The sequence below is a fragment of the Tubulanus polymorphus genome, chromosome 9 (genome assembly GCF_964204645.1).
Source record: "Tubulanus polymorphus chromosome 9, tnTubPoly1.2, whole genome shotgun sequence".
Taxonomy (NCBI): domain Eukaryota; kingdom Metazoa; phylum Nemertea; class Palaeonemertea; order Tubulaniformes; family Tubulanidae; genus Tubulanus; species Tubulanus polymorphus.
This window is the reverse complement of record NC_134033.1, coordinates 5,103,415-5,111,435: the sequence shown is the minus strand read 5'-3', so window position 1 is coordinate 5,111,435 and position 8,021 is coordinate 5,103,415. Positions and strand designations below refer to the sequence as shown.

The 8,021-nt window shown below is 36.8% G+C and overlaps 1 long non-coding RNA gene across 1 annotated transcript; it reads right to left on the bottom strand.

Moving 5' to 3' along the window:
* Nucleotides 1-1,825: 1,825 nt before the first annotated feature.
* On the bottom strand, nucleotides 1,826-3,645 carry LOC141911410 (uncharacterized). Its single transcript, XR_012620040.1, has 3 exons — nucleotides 3,515-3,645; nucleotides 3,228-3,430; nucleotides 1,826-1,874 (listed from the first exon to the last, which is right to left on the bottom strand). It is a non-coding gene; the product is annotated as an uncharacterized LOC141911410 (long non-coding RNA).
* Between the last annotated feature and the right edge of the window lie 4,376 nt (nucleotides 3,646-8,021).

Genomic DNA, 8,021 nt, shown 5'->3' with positions numbered 1-8,021 from the left:
AGTCTGTGCTGAATTGTTGGACAAATCATTGGCTGAATGATTGTCTAGGAATTGCATGATCGACTGGCCGTTTGGAGTCATGTTGCTGGAGTCGTCGTGTTATGATTTAAGCACAAGTGCCTAGCCGAAGAATTATCCATATAAATCTTGCGCGTACTAGAAATTAGTTAGAACTGATTTGAAGATCGAAAGATTTATGGTTGCCAAATTAGATAAATAGAATAAGATAAAAACAACACCACGCTGACCTCCCATAATGACGTCACCTGTAACTGAGATTACCGTCAAATTGAGGTGGAATTGCTATAGTTAACAGTGTGCACGTAGTATGAATCTTAAATGGATATTTGGTATTTCTCGATCAAACTCGATCAAATTCGTTATGTTTTGTTTACTGAATGTTTTTCATCAAGCACTATAGTAAGTTGAAACGTGAATTCGAAAGAAAGGAAAATTAATTCGTATTTGTGTATGTGTGTGTTGTGAGAGGAAAATAAGCAATAAAAAAAACCATCGATTTGTCGAAGATGAATTTTGAGTGCGCGTAGTCATTTATGGAGCTGTAGGTATATAATTTACAGAATATCACAATGCGCAGTATACGGTGAATACCGGTTCTATCTGTTTAAACATAGAACTATAAGCGAAATGGTATATAGTGAATAAATCCTTGAAATCAATAGTTATTTTTGACTGAATTTCTACAGCGGATTTTCAGACAGAAATACTCACGAATTTCTCGTCCCAGTAAAAGATATATGTAAAAATTTACTACATAGTTACAAACATGAAACTGAGTGCAAATGTCCAATAGGAAATCTCTCTGTTCCGGCGAGACTGGTAATAACGACGTTATAGTAGTTGGAAGCGTAAATATTGCAAAAAATTTACATGTGAGTTCGTGCTTGTTTCGTGCGGATTACATACACTACACGCGTATCCCTGGGCTAGAGGTAAAACTTGATGTGGTAGTACTCTGACGACATTTTCGTTTCAATTGAAAACTTGGATAACAATTTTAGATCTTAAAAAAATAAAACCCGGAAGTAAAACGGTAGACGATACCGCGGGTTCACGTGAACACCTGCTGATCTCTGCGACTTAGCCAATCTTAGTGGAGTCTTTGATTTCTGATTGCCTTTTTAAAACAGATATTTTGTGATCAGATTTTCGCGAAGAAAGCTGATATAATTTTTAACGAGGCCCTCTTTCAAAATTCAGCTTCATAGAGTTTCGAGAATGGATAATTTCTTAATGAAGGATTTGTATGAATATATGCTCAGTTGCACAGACAAGGAGCCTTTGCTCTGGAAACCATGCCACCCTTACAAAAATGGTACACGTGTAATTGTAAATGAAAATACTCGTGTATTTCAAGTACACGTGTAAAATTTGCCCAATTTTACACGTGTACTTTATCCCAATTACACGTGTACTTCATCCAAATTACACGTGTATTACACGTGTACTTCATCCAAATTACACGTGTACTTCATCCTAATTACACGTGTACTTCATCCAAATTACACGTGTATTACACGTGTACTTCATCCTTATTACACGTGTTTTTCATCTTGTATTACACGTGTACTTTATCCTAATTACACGTGTATTTCATCCAATATTACACGTGTCTTACACGTGTACTTCATGCTAAATACATGTGTCTTCAATTGCCATTTTTTGTTGAATTCAAATCAAACCACCATGTGAGGAAATCTCCTTAATCCATGTGCTGTTTAGAATGAACGTACTCAAGAGATTCACATTTTCCATACTAACTGATTTATTCATCTTCATAAATTTTATAAATCTTTGAGTTATGGCATGTCTTATGTTGGCCTCTTTCGCACCCTTCTCCTTTCGACATTGTTCTGAAATGATAACCATTTGAAAAAATTAAGCAAAAGTATACAATGATTTCTTTACCCGGATAAATAATTCAAATTCAGCTGCTTGGGATGATGATTGAATTCTGTAGCTTTTTCTAAGAGTCTTCTGCATATAACAGTTAACAGTTTTTGCACTCTTCAATGACTTGATTTTAAGCCATATGGTGAAATGCTTGACAATCTGGAAATTTCAATGTTCAACGCCACCTGATGAAAAACAAGGGGTCTAGGGACACCATGCCCATATGGTTTCGAATGCTAACCAATCAACATAATAAAATAGAAACAGGACATTGAAACTCCTAATGCGTGCGTAATAAATGAATGACCCTTATATAATTCAATATTCAACCCCCCTGGTGGTGAGAACAAAAACCTGGGTAACCCCAATTCCACATGAGATGAATACTACAACAGTGGTAACAATTATCAAATATCAAGACTATAAGTCAAAACCTGTTGATATTTTCCTTCAAAAACCTTTTTCTTTCTATGAATAAGAACTGATGACACTAAGATGGCTGCCAAATGTGTCACGCTTGACTGATCGAAAAATCTGTCTCGTATGTTTTAGATTGTTAAGAATGTACACCCATTACAAATTTCAAAGAAAAATTGCAAACCATTAGGCAGCTACAAGGCAAAAATGACCTTTTTGGGTACAAAAAGGTCACATGATGGCCATCTTGTGTCAAGATTGAAGCATCTTCATAAGTGATGATTTTGGGGAATGAAAATGGCCAATGCAGTTGGCCAATGCAGCCATCTTGATTCGGACCAGTTTTGGGCTGGAGACATGGCTAGGATAGATATATGTATAACTTAAATATCAAAAGTATTAAAACTTCCCAAAATACTGGATTCCAACAACAGATGAACAAAGGGTGAATGCAATAGCCCGCTTGGACTAAAGTCTCAAATGGACTAAAGCTGGGGACACATAAGGCAATTTCGTCGAGCACTTATGTTGTGCAATGAAATCGTCGGTAAAATCACCTAGTTTGTCAGGGTCTGCGCCGACTGAATCGCCCGAATCCAACACGTCCTTCGACTGAATCACCCAACGCATCAGGACACGGTGATTGTTCGCCTCGAGCCATATTAAACGTTAAACCCTCCCCTTTTCTGACCAAGTGCCCTTTTGAATCACAGGAGAAAAAATCCACCCTATGATCAAAGTGCACAAACCCCAAACTACCGTTTCACACCGGGAGACCTGTATTGACTAGGGCCCTTTTCATAAGAGCTGAACCCTCGTTCTTCCAGCTTGGATTCGCCCCTGTAAATCAACAACAAATGAACGCTAGCCATTATATATTGAATTCATGTACTTACGTATTATTTAGCTGACCCGGTTTGGGTCCAACTTTTTTCCTCATGGAAGACTTTCATTGCATCGCATCCAGTCCAATGCCTTGACAATTAGTTCTTCTTTTAAATGAGTGGACGACAGCATGCATGCACCCAACAGTATTAGGTTTTCCGACTAATCAGCGTATGGCAGCAGCTGTTGTATCATCCAATAGTGAGTAGGCATCCTTAAATGAGAAGAATTAACAATGCTCACGCTGTAATCTACACTAAAACCATTTTGACGCTCATATAATCTATTATGTAAATACCTGATTTTCATCACACTGTCATTGTTGAGAAATCAGTGGAGAATTGAAGGCTCTCTCGCACTAACATCGTTTTCCAACAATCCCCTGGTGGACACATTTTTAAGCCAAAAAATGGGAATTCCAATTTTATAGTGTCGGTCATTGGATCAATTCTTATTGGTGTAGACCCTATAAAGTTTGAAAAAAAATGGTCAAGAATTGATTGCACTAACGTCGTTTTTGTCCCCAATCGAAACTCCGACAGCGAAACTCCTAATTTCATGTCCAGCATACAAATTTAATGGCGATGATGGGCGCACAACAAAATCAAAATGACCCTGCGGTTTTTAGATTGGACCGATGAATAAACACCAAAGACACTCCATTTTTATCCCTCACGATTGGAATGATCACTCACAATTTTTTCACTGGGCATTCAATCATTTAAGGCCTCCTAATAACTATAACTAATTCAAATTCAATTCAATACTTTTAGGCCTACAATATTTACTTAGTCATGTTAGTTTTCATTCCAATAAACATATTCTTTTAGTGACCTTGTGGTGGCCTGAAGCCCAACACAATAAACCTTTACTTTACTACATGTACATAACAATAATCATACCTGAACAATCCACAACGCGTCCTTTAAACGCGGGATAATAAATGGCCTTCGACTTTTTCTGTTCCACTTCCATTGGAATCCACTCTAAATGAATCTAATCATTCAATGATCCACTATGTGTTTCACCTCAAACAAAGAAGCAGTGTCACTTTTGGTCCAGTTGTCAATGATCCCCTATTATAGACGGACGCCGGGCGCCGAAGGCGCCCGGAGGACGTCCCTTTGGTAAACGCGTATATGTGGTTACTACGAAGTGTCTTCTTAACCGATTCTGACTAGCTGACAAAGTCAGAAAAAAATGACGTCACTTGACGTCCGGTTTGAAGTTCATGGGGAAATCGGAAGTAGAATTACGTCACGCTAAAATCCGGCAGCGAAATAACTAAAATAAGGCAATTTATGGATCGGGTTATTTCAGAATTTATTTATTTCATGAAATTTCGAACAAGATTGGGTCGATGAATAGTTTAACAATGAACCGCGTTGATCGAACGAGTTCGAAAATAGCTGAAATTCCCGAAGCAACGGGGAGCGAATTCATAATAAACAAACCACGCGCCGGGGCCCGGTCCAGCCATCGCAGGTTCGAATCCCGGAGAATTACGCTCTCGCACGCGCATGCGACAGTCAACCCCAGCCGCAGCGCTGAAATATGTGATCATTTATCAAGTTTAATGACCCTAAAACTGCGATGAGTCGCGTTGTCGTACGATTTGCTTAAAATTTCAAGGCGGCACGGTCTCGCTCCGCGGAGCAGCGACATCGCGGTCGGCAAAAACATTAGTCTCCGCCCCTTCTTTCACCAAATAAGGAATTCGGTACCGCTGGCCACGTGCACTATTAATTTTGAGCCTTAGATTCCCGGTACTCGACATACCCCCGAGAATAAGAAACAAATAAATATTTTTTGCGAGAGAAATCAATTTTTGTATTGACATTTAAATTTTACTGCTGATAATTTATTCGATTTTTTTTTTCTGGCAGAAAAAAATTATGCGATCGAAGTGTTTCAACGTGTCTTTCATTTTTTCTCGTCTTCCTTTACTTTTCAAATGGAGCTCATTTCTAAATTAACACCAGCTCAAATTCTTCAATCTTGCAAACCGTCTCAGTTTCACCATAATGTCGGTTTTAACATTTCGGGTTTTACAAAGTGGTTCATAAACCATTGAAAAATTCCTGATACAAATCGAAATAGTAATCTTTTTAGCAGTAGTAAACCGACCTGTCCCGGGTAGCCAAACACCAGTTTATATTTAGTTAAGAAATGGGTCAAGTTATTTTCATAGAAAATTTAATTTCATTTGATCTACAGATGAAATGAACAGGTTCGTCATAATTTTCCTAATCAAAATATAAGCCAAAATTTTTAATAACCAGAAATTAATCGAACCTTAAAGTTGAAGTTTCATCTTCTTTCCCCCACCACTTAACTACATGGCATCAGTTTTCATTTTTCCAAGCTTAACAATAAGAATTGATTTAATTTCTTCAATAATTTAATGCTCGGGGCCCAAATCTACAGAACAATTTCAACATCGAAATAAAATTGATAGACTTTAAGAGTTAGTAAGAGTTTCTTTCCAGTTTCATTGACAACAATTAATTTTCTCGGTGTTCCTTTAGTCACTGACACTATTTTGAGTGTTTTTGTTACACTCCATACGTGAACGAGGTTGTTTTCGAATTGTTATGATTTCTTAATCTTAGTCGTGAAAATTAAATCAAGCTGCGGTGACGAAGCGTCCGTCACTTAGATTTCATCTATTACATATTACATTGTCATCCATTAATGCGTTTTGCAATCATTATGAGAATAGAATAGATCGTGAATAGATCACGAATAGATCGTGAAAGCCTGTGAAAATGGCGTGAAAACGTGTTGCTTAACAATGGCAATATGGCTGCCACCACGCAGGGGTGCTTGGGAGTTTAATTGAAATAAATTATTTAATTATTAATAAGTTTTACATCTGCATTTTAGTTCTTTTAGAATTTAAGAATAACCGTGATTAGTGATATTTAATTAGTAAAAATAACTTATACTAAGTTATTATGAAGCTAAGGCGAAATCAATTAAGTAAGTTATAAAAATAGACAAAACGGTGCATGAATAAGGCCTGTTACTATTTAATTCAACATCTAGATGAGATTATTTTGTCTAGGTTGTTTTTCTGTTCATTGAAAACCATTTAATCGGAGCTCGTCAGTTCGTCAGTGAGGTTTTCATTTTAGTAGTGTTCCAAAATGGAAGACAAATAACATCAAGATGCACTTTTTAGTGGAAAAATTACCCGTAAATATCGATGTATACCAACCGAATTCGTCTTTTGCAAGCATGGAGTTTGAAAAAGAAATTGCAAGTAGAAGGCCAGTTAAAATACGCGAGTAGGCCTACATGTTAAACATTTGGAGGTAAGATCATTTTAAATCTAAGCAAATCAAATTGACCTTATTGGTTCTTATCAATTCAATGTTAAACAAGTATATTATTGGTTTGACAGTTCAATAAAGTTGACAGGACAAACAAGAGACATGGAGAATTATGCAATTGCATAGGCCAATTGTTTAGTTTAATGTTAATGTTGTTAGTTTTTACAAGCGGGCTCAGTTCTAATTGAGGGGATGGCCTCTGTCTGTCTCAGTGTCTGTATATTGGACGATCGCATTGTACCACATACTTTTTATGTGTATAACATACAAAATATGGTGTATACATATATAATGGATAATGTATGATAGGCAATGCTATGTATTTCGTATATAAGCCCTTACAGACAAAAAATCCAGGGCAACAAATACATGTGTTTCATTCATACAGGATCCAATCTAGTCAATACAGGACAAACAACGTGACTTTTCTGACACGGCATCCTGGAAAAAACTACTAAATGAGGATCAAACAATTATAAAGACAGGAGATTCCTTCAATTCTCCGAACATTACATGCAAAATCTTACTTTTTATGAAATCTCATGTGAAGCTAAATGATGTAATTACAAATTTTATTGCAGTTCACAAAAGTGACCAATTATGAGAAACAAGGTACATGTATAATTTAGCCTAGTACATGCATCCAGATTGCACATGTATTTCAGAAGCCACACATGAATTTACACGTGTTTTTAAAATACACGTCCTAAGTTACACGTGTATTTCAAAATACACATCTTCAGTACACGTGTAATTTAAAATACAAAATATGGTGTATAACATACAAAATATGGTATATACATATATAATGGATAATGTATGATAGACAATGCTATGTATTTCGTATATAAGCCCTTACAGACAAAAAATCCAGGTCCGATCTGGTACGTTATGCATGAGGTTTACTGTTCATCGCAACAATAGGCTACGAAATCGCTAGCTGGAAATCAACCTACGTATAGGCCTACTGTAGCCTTAAGTTCTATATGCTTGATAATAATTTATTCTCAAATTACTTCTTGTTTTGTAGATGGTAATATGTTGCTAAATGATGGACATTTCGATTTTTCAAGAAGTTGATTTTGAGAATCTGGAAGATTTAAGAATTGAAAATGGCCACAATCCACCAATAATGCAGACAATGGTTGTGACGACGTAAGTTAGTAATACAGTGCCTTATGACTAAAGTGAATGCAATCTTAATTGCCAATCTACTCATCCGATATGAACTTGACCAATCACCACAATGTTTAATCTGTTTTGCAGCCACAGCTCATTGATGGAAATAGATGATCCTCTCCACACAAATGCTGAGGTGACTCTTCGTGGGGCTGTTACTACTATTATGACGTTCTCCCCAGGTGTTCTCCCTCGAAGCTGGATCCACATAAACTATTTTGACTGGATTGTTGGATCGGTTGAATTTACTGTTACTGAGAAGCGGTTCTACGCAGTTCTAAATGCCTATTT